Consider the following 14,422-nt stretch of genomic DNA (forward strand, 5'->3'; position numbering starts at 1 on the left):
TTAAATATTATTTTTGATGTAGTTTTGAAGTAGCGTTCGACAGCGTGGTCTAGGATTCTAGGCTTGGGCTGCAAATACGCATATCCCGGAATGAAACCCTTCACTTTGACTGCCAATTAGTATAATAATATAAATAAATAGATAGGGAAACCTTTACATAGTACAGAGTTGCGGTTAAAATAAACATCATTTTTCAAAAGCGTTACAAGTATTTTAATTTACCCCAACAAACATTAACTGACTTCAAGGTCTTTTTCCTAGAATACGAACAATTTTGAAATAACGAAAAGCGACTAAAATTTAAGCTTTCATCTTTTATCAGATTGTTCCGATCTGCTCAAATCAGGCCACACTCAAAGTGGATTGTACTCTGTCAACCCAGACGGTAGAGGACACTTTACTGTCTACTGTGACATGCGCACTGACGGTGGAGGCTGGACAGTGTTTCAGCGAAGACAGGATGGCTCGGTAGACTTCTATCGGGGATGGAACGACTACAAAGCAGGCTTTGGTCAGCTGACTGCTGAGTTCTGGTTAGGAAACGACAAGATCCACCGACTGACGGCCTCTAGGCCGAGCTCTCTACGAGTGGAGCTGGAGGACTGGAACGGAGGTAAAGCGTATGCCAAATATGGCACGTTCAACATTGGTGATGAGCAGGCGCAGTATCGACTTGAAGTGGGTTCATATTCAGGTACAGCGGGAGATTCGTTAGCATATCATAATAACATGGCGTTTAGCACAAAAGATAGAGATAATGACAGATGGCAGAGCCACTGTGCTGCTACACACAACAAAGGCGCCTGGTGGTACGACAATTGCCACTACTCCAATCTAAACGGACAATACCTGGGAGACAATAATGATTGGCGAGGTGTCGGGTGGCGGCACTTCAGAAGTTCTCTTTCACTCAAATTTACTGAAATGAAAATGAGGCCGTCATCGTAGAAAGAGAACCAGTAACAGGTTTAATCCTGTTAGTGACGTAAATACCAACAAGTCACTGATCTTCGCTCGTCACAGCTTTCAATAATTAGTTGATCACAAACAATTATTAGTTGTTTAATTAATTTGGATAACGTAAAACGGAATAAGCGATGTCGGATTTCCGAAAACACATGCGTCCGTCGGTATAAAATCGGATTTTCATGAAAGTAAAAAGAGGAAAGATCATGAATTATTATCCAGTTAAATTACCTTACTTTTGTTTACTTTCGTGAATATATAGAGGACAATACATGGTTGCGCGGAGATATGAAATTTATCTTCGAGTGTTCAAATCGATAGCTCACGACTGAGTACCAAAAATGAAGGATCTGTACATTTCGGAAGTTTCTTGCGAAATTTATCGCTTAGCGCATAAAAAAGGCTTAATTATTTCACAAATAAAAAAACCTTGGCCGTGCTTTGTTCTGTTTTAAAGCACGCAAAGAAGTGACGAGAGCACGAAAGAAGTGTAGGGTGAAACATGAGCCGAAGGGCCGCCTACTTCTTGATTCTGGTCTTTTCATTTATTTTTGATAGATGAGCTGAACCACTCAAACATTGAAAATTCCCCTTGATTTGCTAAAACAGCGAGATTTGAAATGATCCACAAGCTGCACGCGCACGCAAACGGTAAAAGATGGCGAAAGCACTCGTAAGCAGCGTGCTTAAAGCACGCTGTTTTAACCAATCAGAACGCACGTTAGATCGTCACTTAATTATAAATAAATGAATTTTATCCCGACGCACGCATGTGTTGTTTGGAACTCTGATATTGCTTATTCTTGTGTTTCTATATTTTTTGTGAGAACAGTTTCCATTGCAATCGTTGGCGATATGAAATTATGTAATGTTTAATAAATGAGCAGCAGTGTTTTATCAAGTTTAAAAACTTGATAAAACACGAACTGCGAATTTATTGAATGGCTTAAAACTCTTCTGATGTAGATCAACTCATTCTTGCACTAATATTTACATTTGGGGTTATTTTGACCTAGAAAATTGGACGTAAAGTTTAGCCCTGTCTTTATCAGATATAAAGACACTCATTAAACATTAATTTCCTTTGTATTTTCTTTATGAATTATTAATGAGTTTTTTAAGCTCTTATTAAGAATGGTTCTTTCTTAAGAGTAGCAGAATAATTTATAGTATCAGGGACGGCGGAGCCGGGGAGACTGGGGGAGGGGGGGGCGCTTTAGCCTCTCAAATTTTACGAAAAAACAAAGTCTTAATTACAAAGAGAAGAGTCTCCTAAGCCCCCTCCCACTTCAAGTCGCTAGTCACCCGTCTTCCTCCCCCCCCCCCCCCCCCCCCCCCCCTGATTGGAAAAATGTTCTACCGTCCCTGAGTAGTGACCATTATTGATATATTTTCTTATAGCTGATAGCTTGGGTACCAGCCTCTTATTTTTTTGAGAGCGCGAGTTTTCACTCACCTTTCGCGCTCCTCTGAAAGAAAGCGATTGGTACCCAGGCTACCTTGATGTAATCACGTTACTTTCGCTTCAAGTTATTAAATTAATCTGTCGTGAATCTGTTCCGCATTTTATTGGATTATAGGCTCGTTCTATTTTAATTTGGCTTATTTTAGTTGGTCTCCGTTCCATTCGATATTTTTTTCCAATTTTTGTATATAAGTCATATTGATTTGTGTAATCTGATCTAATCGGTTGAATGTTTAATTTCCTTGTGGAAATGAGGAATTTGGGTATTTTTTCCTCAAAATCATGTAGTAGGAAAACCGAGTTTAAAACACAGATTGGTGGTTGTGTTTAACGTCTTTACTCTTTATATATGAGAATAGTTATAGTAATACCTGCTATAGTCGTGTTCTGCAGAACAATCATTCAGTGCGTTGCGAAGATTGAAAACTTACCTCCGCAGCACCTGATGAGGCACAACATGTCAGTTACATCGCACTTCAAGTATTAAAACATTGAAAGGGCATCCGCCAACTCTGTAGTCAACAATGGCATGGATTATATCATTGATATCTTCGGCCGTCGAAATGGCAGAGACAATTATTTCTTTTAACGTGTTTTATGAGATCATATGATAGATTCATGTGTAAGAATATTTTCACTTCATATGCAGGCCTATATTAATGCATCGTATGACCAGTGTATGACCCTCGTTTCTTTTTGACTGTTTCGCAAAAATTTGAGCAACTTGCGAGAATTTTTTGGGCAAATGGTTCACCGCCCCATTGGCAAAAAATTGCCCGTACGCCTATGATAACAGTGTATTGAAATCATTGAAATTACACTCGAAAACCAGAGTTTGCCTTTGTTTGCTTCCAGAATTTCTGTTTTGTCCATACGTTACATAGCATTGTTTTTTAGAAATAGTAACATAGAAATCTCTAAAGAAATTTCGTGTGACTGTGTAGCGCATATAACTAGTGAATTGAAAACGATAATTAAAATGAAAAATGCGCCTGATGGTAGTATAATGTTTCCATACGTTTCGGGGCTACTGTCCCTTCTTCAGTGGAAAATGTGAAATGCCATCACGTTGTGAGATGGCATTTCACATTTTCCACTGAAGAAGGGGCAGTAGCCCCGAAACGTATGGAAACATTAAAATACCATCAGGCGCATTTTTCATTTTAATTATCGTTTTCAATTCATTGTTTTTTAGAGTTGAATTCAGTTGATGTGGAAATAAACGATCAAACAGAGAAATTACCAATTGCATGATTTACAACAATAAATTTGTCCAGATAAAAGTCTTCTTTCAGTTTACAGAGTTATTATTTTATTAGGGAGCGGGGGGGGGGGGAGGGGGCAGGGAAGTAACGTAAGTTGTGTCGCCTTGGTGTCAACTGCAATCGTCTGTCTGGCTAATCACACTGGCACTCAACGTGAACTCTAAATTCATTCCATAGCGTGAGTTGACTAATGAGTATCGCTACCCCCTCCATTGAATAGGATGCTAGTCAATCACAGGCAGCCAGCCCCAAAGAGTTTTCGTCAGATATACTAACGGATTAAGGAAGTGGTCCGCGAGCAACACTCTATATGCTGGGACCCACTAAAATAAAGCTTTCTTTCACCTCCTTACATAACCCTGGCAGGTGTCGCGGTATTTATCCTAGCCTTCAGCAGGGAATCAATGTAAAATATTCTTTACAGTGTCAGTATTAGATCAATTACAACATATGGGATGAATGGAAAGAAGAGAAATAGAATAAATGAACAAAAAGAATGCTGATACAAATTTCCACTTCTTTTGATTTTCCTTTTCTTTACAATTCTGCTTTATTAACAGTTTGTCACTGGATAAACTACTTATCGCTAAACCGTTGTTTTTGACCAATAATGATCGGTTCGTGAAAGATATACACACGCACGAACCAACCAATCAGAGCAAAGAATGTGACTTGCGCGTCAGCGTTTCCCGCGCTTTCCTCCGGGGAAGTTAAGGTTTGCCCAGTCAAGTTATTTCGATTTAACTTTACAACTGGCTTTCTTGGTTACATCTTTGCCTGTCCGCCTTACATTCAATGAGAAATCGCTCATCTTTACACCTCAAAGGTTAAGAAGTTAAGGAAAGAGTTTTATACTGATGTGGTTTTGTTACATACAAATACATGTATTGCCGTGTTTTGGCTTTGCATTGCATTGCATTTAACACATTGTTTCTAACTTGCCAACCTGGCTTCAAATTTCGAGAAATGTCAGCCTTCAACCTCGCCGCTCCTTTGTACCCGCAACGACCTCTCAGTGGTTGGAATTTACTCAAAATGTGTTGCATTTTGCTTTCGGCTATATTTCTTTGTTAGAAGCCAAGTTACTATTTTGAGTATGAATGAATATCAGTGTGAATTGAGCTGTTCGTTGCAATAGTGACCCGGCATGTTCACAACACGATTTTGTTTTCATGATATAGCTGTTATATACATTGCGCGAAAACTTTTCCTCTTAAACTTACGATCGACGCTTTCAAACAGCGATACTCCTTGATATTCCAATACACATCTTTAAGTCCTTAATCGTCTCAACACTGCTTCAAGATTAAACGAAGGCAATTACTATCAATGCCATAAGAAAGTAATAGATGTTTAGGGCGTGGCCGCTCTTGAGGGTAGCACGTGCTTTGTTACTAGGCTGGGTCCCAGCGGGATTTTTTGACAGGTGGTTTTGTTGCTTTAGGTCTGTCAGGAGGTTTAGCAGTGCTGTGATGACTGCTCGCGTCCCACGTGTTAGAAGTGGAGGAGGCGGCGGCACAGAAGTGAGACTTGTACTGCGCCTGGTGAGTGAAAACGTTATATACGTGACTTTAGCGTGACAGTACTAGTAGCGGCTACATAGGCGTGACCTAGTATGGCAGAAACGTGAGATTTAAAGGAGCCGGCATATCACGATATACTATTATGTTCTGTGATGCAATTATTAACTTTGAACGAAAAGAAATCCCAAACTAAAATCTTTTAAAAGTAGAAAATCAGCTAAGAAGAAAAGAATAGAAAAAATAAATACCTGGAAAGCAGCTTTCAGAGCTAACGTTCGATCATTTCTTGCTGAAGAACCGAATACTCGACCAGACGACGAGGAAGATGCGGGTCGAGATGAAGACTTTGAGGAAGAAGAATATACGAAAGACGATAATTGTGTATAAGATAAATCTGTGTAGGAATACTGTGATCCTCTGCTATCATCGACCTGGTTATCCTGTGGAAAAATAAGTACCTTCAGAGCTGGGAATCTGTGCTGAACTTTTCCTACAAATAGTCAGTTGCTTCAAGGAAACATGACCGGAGGAAACATGTACCAACTTTATTGTAAACTTTTAAAAATAAACTTTAAATAAAAGTTAAGTCGACTTAACAATTTGGTAGTTAAAATAAACATGCTGTCCACTGAAGCACGCTGTAATACAAAAACCACTCATATTTATCTGGGCAAACAAACGCAAACAACACAAGGGACCGGTCATTATTTATCACCTGGGGGGAGCGGAGGTTTTAGAGCTAAACATGGTGAAATTTTTGAGATCCCCCCTTTAAATGTTATTTCATTGAAGTGATCCCCTTCATTACTATCGATAACTTTCTCGAATCCCCCCCCCCCCCCCCCTCGATGTCGTTGCACACATATTCAGTTAACAGACATGGAGCCCTTGCAAAAATAAACTACTGCCAAACCCACACTCCACGAAAGTGGAGTATTTTAACAGCATTTCCCAACAGATTTACGAGTCTGCGTTTCGTCACAAGTCTTAGTAATCTGGGTTCAGAAACTACCTGCTTGAACAAGAGCAAATGCGATTGGCGCTAAATAAGATAGAGAGGCTGTCAAACTGAACAAAGCGAATAATTTACTAAAGAGTGAGAAATACGGAGTGTGCCAAACAGTAAAAAGTTCATTTCAGGCATAAAGAGCTGCATTCCTTTTCGAAGGCGATAAGCTCGCCTATTTAGAAGAAGAAGAATCACTGCGCTGTACGTGGAACCTCAGTTCGCTTCAGACAGGTTTACAACAGCGCACATCAACCTGTTAAAGAAGTTTCCTTATGCCAAGAAACTCATCAGTGTCATGAAGAAAGAAAGTAAAAAAACAAGGAAGGTCCAAAAAAACCAACGAGAAACGACTCGAGTAGAGGGCACGTCATGGTGGCGAGAAAACACGCTATCGCAAAGTCATGTTTGGTTTGGTTTAGTTGTTCCATGAGAGCTGAGCCGGTACTACGTGTATAGTGGCTTGATTTTACTCGTGCTCGAACTTTCCCATGCAGATGGGCTAAGATATGAGAAAATATTAGTTTGGCACGGGTGATGTTATGTTGCTTTGTCTTCCTCAGACTTCACAAGTGTAATAATTGGTCGATATGGTTTTTTTGTCATATTCCTCAGTACAGCCCTTGGTTTTTTATTGAATTATACCCGGTAAAATATTCACATTGGGAGTAAACAAGAAACACAATACACAATAAGGTGGGAAATATTTTCGCCCTGAACGATTTATTTTCAATGGATAACAAACATTAACTAACATAACGATACCATAATTGATACCAGCTAAGGCCTGGTACATGGAAATAAATTTAGACTCCACGAAAAAGTTAAACTGATGGAACTTAAACAATATAAGAAATAATATAATATACGAAGCAAATTTGACAGACTTTAGTCCCGTTTTTGTTAATATTCTAAACCCGCTGATTTCCCAAATACCTAAAGACGCTTTCCTACCTTCACTAAAGCCAACATTTTGGTTCTCTCTTTTGAAAAAAGTCTCTTTCACCAGTCAATACATGTACGCCTAGCGGACTTATATTTATCCGCGTCGATTACAAAACCACAGCGTGACAAGTCTGAAGAAAAAAAAGTTAATTTGAACTTAAGCTTACATGACACAAAAAGCACACAACTTGGCAAGTTACCCAAACTCGTAATCTCGGTATCACGTACAAGGTAAAGCAGTACTTATTTCGTTGCGTTGTAGAATTGCAGATTGCTGAAACATCACCATCATCATGGCTGTTCAAAAGCAAACTATGCCATCATTTGCGTCAATAATTTCTGTTTTGTCCATTGTGTTCTACTGCGCCGGCTTTTTAAGAGTCGAGCTTGAGTTACACGAGCACAAGAAAAGAATAAACGCTCTTGAAAGCGTCGGGCAGGCCAAGCCGCTGTCAAACGATCCAAACATAATCAAGAATGCTTCGCCTGGTAAGTTTGTCTTACATTACAAGCTAGAGTTTATAATTAGTTAGACTCATACAATACAATCAGGAAAAATATAGCTTGGTCGAAGTGAAAACACCGAAAAGGAAAATACCATGGAAAAAGCTAAGAGTTAAAGCAAATAGCAAATGAACATGTTTTCGCTTGTTCCGTTTTTGCTGTGCAGCCTAAAGAAAACCGAAGGTTAGCAGGTCAAGTTTTTTTTCAATCCAAAGTCGTCAAACTTAAATAGAATTTTCCGTCAGCTATGACTACCATACCATTAATCAAACATACAGTTGGTTGTGACACTTTTTACATCACAAAATTTACCAAGGATATATCATATATTGTCTAGTGAGAGGACTAATTGTTATTTTTAGTCTGGAATGTAAAAGATTACAGATAATAAATTCCAATTATTTCCGTCTCAGTCATCTTGTGAATTAAAGAGCAATAAATGCTTGCCTGGAGCAAGGATTCCTGCAGAGATGTTAGAACGAACATAAACGCACGCCAGAAATTCTATTTCTTTTCGTCACCTCCAAAACTATAAAAGAAACTTCTTTTTGATTTCAATTACACCAATAATTTATGTAAAAGAAACCATTTCTCCCGTGTCTTTGTAATTAGAATTTTTCTTTTCATTCGTAGGGATTCAATCCATTAAACATAGACACAGCCGTCATGTTGAATCACCAAAGAACGAGTCAGAAGATAAAATCACAGCGGAAACCATGCTGAAAATTAACAAACATTTGTCAGAGCTGAGACTGCATCTTTGTCAGTCAAAGGGTGTCACGTGCTCGTCAGGTCCCCCAGGCCCTCCCGGTCCACCTGGACCAAAAGGACACAAAGGAGCCCGGGGAAGAAGAGGACAAAAAGGAAGAACTGGAAACAAGGGAGATAAAGGTATTATGGGATCGCCAGGAAAGAGCGGCAAGCAAGGCATTATGGGACCTGCTGGACTAAAGGGAGAGACTGGAACCAAAGGTGAGAAAGGAGATATAGGGCCCGCAGGCATGCCGGGAAGTAAAGGAGAACCTGGTGAATCGATTTCATCTCCTGCTGTTGTTGTTTCTCCTGTGACGTTGACAGTGAACGAAGGTGGATCAGCCTCGTTTCAGTGTTCAGCCAGCGGTAATCCTGAGCCTGCAGTAGTTTGGAGCAAACTGGAAAATCAATCAGAAATCTCGCGAACAGCGGTTTCAGGAGGAAAGTTGCAGCTGACTAAGGTGACAGGAAATGACTCGGGCGTGTATCAAGTGTTCAGCAACAAACATCCTGGGGAATTCACGGGAGGTGGCAAGATTAGCAGTAAATGGTAAGATTCTGGTTATTCATAATACAAAATTAAATAGGCTTTCCACTAAAATCATGCTGTTCCACAACATTGCTTTTACAGAGCAGGCTTCCATTTTTAAGGCTGCAAAAAGTATGCATTTGATACGGAAATATTAGTCCTGTTTCTACAGAGTCATATAATAAAGATTAGAAAAAACTAATAGGTTTTTTTGGCACATGCACGAAGGCCACGCAATATAAACCAATGAGTTAAAAACAAATATTTTGCAGTGCTAACCAAATAAAAAAGGTCAATAAAATGTATGAAGAAAGGGAAACATTGAGAGTCAAGTGCACAAAAGGCGGGCTCGACACTCCAGAATACGACCAGTACTATAAAACAAACCTCAGCACACGTTCTAATAAATAAAGGTACAATTATTTCGCTTTCTGATTTCTCATTAAGTAAAAGTAGTTACTTCACTGAAAATAAGCAAGTCTTATTTAGATCAAACTAAACGATATTCACTTTTTTGCAGTTCATCCTCGTATTTCTCTTCATCCGGGACCTTCTTACGTCATTGAAGGAAGTAACGCCACTCTACCAACCTGTCACGTGACCGGATACCCTGCGCCAGTGGTCACCTGGAGGAAGTCGTCTGGTCAGCTACCCCAGGGGAGGGCGCAGTATAACAACAGTGTCTTACAAATTTCTGATGTCCGTAAAGTTGACTCAGACTTGTATTTCTGCTCAGCAGTCAACCTTTTGGGAAATGTTGAAAGGAAAACTCTACTTGTTGTGATGTCACTTCCTGTGTTTACTGTTAAGCCACCTGAAAAAGTTGCTGTTGGTTTTGGCGAAACTTTGACGTTAAACTGCAGCGCTACCGGTGATCCACAACCAGTCGTCAGCTGGAATAGACAAGGAGCAGCACTGCCCGTGGGGAGGAGTCACAGGACAAACGAGGCGCTTATCATAAGAGATGTTAGAGAAGATGATGCTGGGATCTATGTATGCGTGGCTACAAGTGCAGGAGTGTTTGATATCGAGACAATAATTGTTGTTGAAGTTAAAATTCCGAAAGGTGAGTTATAAATGAAATGATTACATTTGTCATCAAGAGAGTGTTAGATTGATTTCAGGGTTGAAGCCATTCGCTATTACTATTCACATAGGTACAGAAGTAATATCAGCAAGTATCGTGGTCCTCTTACAGTTTTGCTTACAAAAGAGATGACAATATATCTTAAAATTATATTTTTACCAGCTGTTCTGAGTCCTGTAGTGTACCAGTTACTATTGTTTTTGGGGCTTGGGTTATTGAGCCCGTTGTTTGTTCTGTTGTTCATTCGAAGGGTAGCGAGCCATTTGTGTAAGACCTTACGACAGCTTCTGAAAATAAATTTTCTTCCAACTAGCTGCCGTATCAGAACAGTCAATGGTGTCACTCTTAGTCGACAGTTCGAGGCGTTGAATAAGAAATACAAATAGACCAGTTGTAGGCCTTGAGACAGCATGGACTTTTTTAGCATTGACAATATTTGTTTAGTGATTCACACACAAGTAACATATTTTTAAAACATTAGACGAACAAAACTGGTAAAACAATAAGGTCTCAATGCAAATTTTTTCAATCATAAGCTCTCGTGATTGGTTCCATCGTGGACACATGCTCGTGAGATTACTTTAAATTGGAAATAGACCGATGAAAAGTTTTGGCAATGATACCCATTTTTTTCTCTATTACAATCTTTTTCTTACCTCACTTGTCGAATCCCCGTTATGGTCCTCACTTATTTTTTCTTGGTTTTTGAAAAATTAATCCTTACATCTGATTTCCTTTTTTATGACGTCTTAACCTTTTTACATTTCTGTTTATAAGAGAAAAAGTGGGGGGGGGGGAGTAAAGAGCGAAAACAAATAACACAACGTTTTTTTTTTAAGTATTTTATGTAGCAAGCAAAACTTTCCTTCATATAAGAGAGAATTCATATAGTATTTAGTTAAAATTCTTTTGTCAGATTGTTTGTAACTGCTAAACTCTGAACTCCTTTACCAACTAAACTCTGAAAAATTCTTATAGAGCCTTTAAAAACTGACAAGCAAGCGGTTCTCTTTTTTCAGATTGTTCAGATCTCTTCAAATCAGGCCATACTCAAAGTGGATTGTACTCTGTCAACCCAGACGGTAGAGGATCTTTTACTGTCTACTGTGACATGCGCACTGACGGTGGAGGCTGGACAGTGTTTCAGCGAAGACAGGATGGCTCGGTAGACTTCTATCGAGGATGGAACGACTACAAAGCAGGCTTTGGTCAGCTGACTGCTGAGTTCTGGTTAGGAAACGACAAGATCCACCGACTGACGGCCTCTAGACCCAGCTCTCTACGAGTGGAGATGGAAGACTGGAACGGAGTAAAAGTGTATGCCAAATATGGCAAGTTCAACATTGGCAATGAGCAGGCGCAGTATCGACTTGAAGTGGGTTCATATTCAGGTACAGCGGGAGATATGTTAGCATATCATAATACCATGGCGTTTACTACAAAAGATAGAGATAATGACAGAGATAATGGCAACTGTGCTGTAGTATGGAGAGGCGCCTGGTGGTACAACGATTGCGGCCGCCGTTCCAATCTTAACGGACAATACCTGGGAAACAAAAATGATTACCGAGGAGCCGTGTGGAAAAGCTTTAGAGGTTACCTTTCACTAAAAATCACTAAAATGAAACTGAGGCCGTCATCGTAGAAAGAATACCAGTAACAGGTTTAATCATGTTAGTGACGTAAATACCAACACGTCACTGATCTTTGCTCATCACTGCTTTCAATAATTGTCAGATCACAAAAAATGATTAGTTGTTTATTAATTTGAGTAGCGAAGTAAAATAATACTGGAATAAACAGTCTTCTTTACAATATAAACTGAACGTATGCTGTAAAGTTGTAATTTCAGCCAGAAGCCACAATTTCCGATTACTTTATTATGAGAGAAGCATTCTTTCTTACGAATAGACAATTAATTTCTAATGTTAGGCTTTAACTTGCTGATAGCCTGGGAAACAGTCTTTTTTCTTTTCGAGAGCGCGAGCTTTCACGCGCCTCTCGAGATTTCGGAAATGATTGGGGCCCAGGCTACCTCGCTGTACTCACCTCAATGTAATTTACTTGATCAGTACCACATCGGTAGAAGTCGCAACTGTTTGACATTAATCCAGTCCGTTGAATGTTAATGCATGAAAATTGGGTAATTAAAAGCAAAAACGCGAAAGCTGCTCTTTACAAGATTGTGATGCGTTGCTTTAAATACAAGAAGTTTTGTTGATATAACAGAATAGAGAGATGATTTTTTTTGTAACTATACTTGAATTAAGCAAATTTAATTTGATCGTATCTGAAACCTGGATCATTATTTGATTCATTTGCGACAGGGGCAGAACCAGTATTTTTCTCAGCTAGAAGGGGGTGCACCACGAAGGAATGGCATAACTAACTGGTGACGTAAACAAATGTAAAAGCGAATACGAAGAAAAAGGTCATCTCCGAGTGTGCCCCCCTGCACCCTCCCCTTATATCCACCCCTGTGTGAGCAGAATGTGACACATTTTCCTCAAATGAGAAGTTGGGCGTTTGGTTCCAAGTGCTTGATTTTATAGGAAGCGAGATTAATAGGAAGGTTTGCTTGTATAGAGTGATTCTCATTCAAACGGTGATCTTTTCAGTATTTTGTTTTTACGACGTCTACATTTGACTAAAAAATATATATCATTGCCTTATCGCTGAGTTAAGCCGTTTAGAGTAAAAGTAAGCTTAGTTAGTCAAGCAAGCAAGCAATCATTGAAACTAATTAGGATCACCAAGGGCTGGGAAGGACATCTGAAAAATAAAGTACAGTTGAATCTCGATTACTCAAACCTTCCGCCAACTCGAACCTTTTTCGATTCCCTTTCAGGTCATTTTGTTTCTAATTTAACCCTCGATAACTCAAACCCCCCGTTAACTCGAACCTTTTTCGATTTCCCTTGAAGGTTCGAGTTATCGGGATTCAACTGAAATCGTAAAAGTTAAAAGGTTTAAAATGAGGTATAATACAATAATGACAAAGAGTTAAATTGTTAAAATAGAGATATAAGGGTTATAGATTTATAGAGATAAAGGTTTTAACCAATAAAATTCATTCACTATGTTTCCTCTTAAAAGTTTCATAATATATCACAAGAAACAGAAGCTAATAGTTGTCAAAAAATGATTTCAGTTTGGGACGTGGCCTTCGGCAAGCCAGTTTGAAGTATTACTCATCACTGATATGAAAGAGTCTACGTTGGGATCTCTTATGAGAAACTCTCCTATACAAATGCATTCTGGTACCCACCTTCTGCAAGCTTCATCAAATTTGGTTCAAGTTGTGCTTACAAACGTTTGGCCCGGTTCATTGTAGGCTACTAAAGCTAAGTCTACCTGACTTGAAACACAAACAAGAATTTCGAAATTGTAGGTTAAGTATTTCATATAAAGGCCAAGCCGATACTTCATATACAGTGTTTTGATTGTACTTCTGCCTTGTATTTCTAACCTGCGCAGCTGACGAAACTGCGACGCAGGCCAGGTCTTTTCTATTTATATGGGGCGAGATTAGAAAAATATTAGATGAACCGGTGATGCCTTGTTGCAATGTCTTCTTCAGACATCATCACGAGCGCTGTAATTCGTCAATTTTTCCTGTCGCATTGCACCGTAAGGCCCTTGGTTTTTCACTTTATCATCTGCGGTCAAATATTCGCTGCTGAAGTCAAATAGGAAAACCATACAAGCTAAGGTGAAACACATTTCACTAGAATTTTGTCGGTGATTTTTCTCCAACACCCAAAGAAGCCATATTCACCAAATAAAGTCGACCTTTTCTTATATATGTAACATGTAGTTATTACACCAATGCAAATTATCTAAAAAATAGAGTGTTTCTGTCGAGGAAGTATTTTAACAATAGAGTGTTTCTGTTGAGGAACTATTTTAACAATAGAGTGTTTCTGTTGAGGAACTATGGGCTGATAGTTTCCCCGCGGAAATTTGATGTTCTTAAAACAAATATGCTAGTTTAAAGAACATCAAATTTCCAAGGGGCAACCATCAGACCAACTATTAGGGCAACTATCAGACCAACTATCAGACCAACTATCAGACCAACTATTAGGGCAACTATGGCTTCTTTGGGTGTTGGGGAAAAATCACCGACAAAATTATAGTCAACTTTTTTTTTTTTTGCTTCTTATATTGTTTTATATTTAAGTTTCATAAGTTCAGTTTCACTTTTCGTAGAGTACGTTTGTTCTTTTGTTTGATGTCAGTGATAAAGAAATTGTTTGCGGTTAAAACTGATGAGTTTCAAATATCCATGGGGCAACCGAGACAGAAACATTCTATCGTTTTTATTGTTCACCACTAAATTTTCTTCCCCGCGCTCATTCAAAAACGAGCATTGTGAA

The 14,422-nt window shown here is 39.1% G+C and overlaps 1 protein-coding gene and 1 pseudogene across 2 annotated transcripts in view; one reads left to right on the forward strand and one right to left on the reverse strand.

Annotated features, from left to right (window-relative positions):
• LOC144659292 (uncharacterized) overlaps window positions 1-13,200 on the forward strand; it is a 141,518-nt pseudogene extending 128,318 nt beyond the window's left edge. The window contains exons 4-9 of the transcript XR_013571878.1: window positions 323-944; window positions 5,141-5,240; window positions 7,449-7,659; window positions 8,308-8,977; window positions 9,477-10,022; window positions 11,063-13,200. The product of XR_013571878.1 is annotated as an uncharacterized LOC144659292 (transcript). The remainder of the gene's footprint in view (window positions 1-322; window positions 945-5,140; window positions 5,241-7,448; window positions 7,660-8,307; window positions 8,978-9,476; window positions 10,023-11,062) is intronic.
• Window positions 1-14,422, reverse strand: part of LOC144659670 (ATP-dependent RNA helicase DDX42-like) — a 60,086-nt gene that overhangs the window by 18,612 nt on the left and 27,052 nt on the right. The gene's annotated exons all lie outside the window — the stretch shown is intronic.

The sequence above is a fragment of the Oculina patagonica genome, chromosome 7, assembly GCF_052425735.1.
Source record: "Oculina patagonica isolate OP01 chromosome 7, crgOcupat, whole genome shotgun sequence".
NCBI lineage: Eukaryota > Metazoa > Cnidaria > Anthozoa > Scleractinia > Oculinidae > Oculina > Oculina patagonica.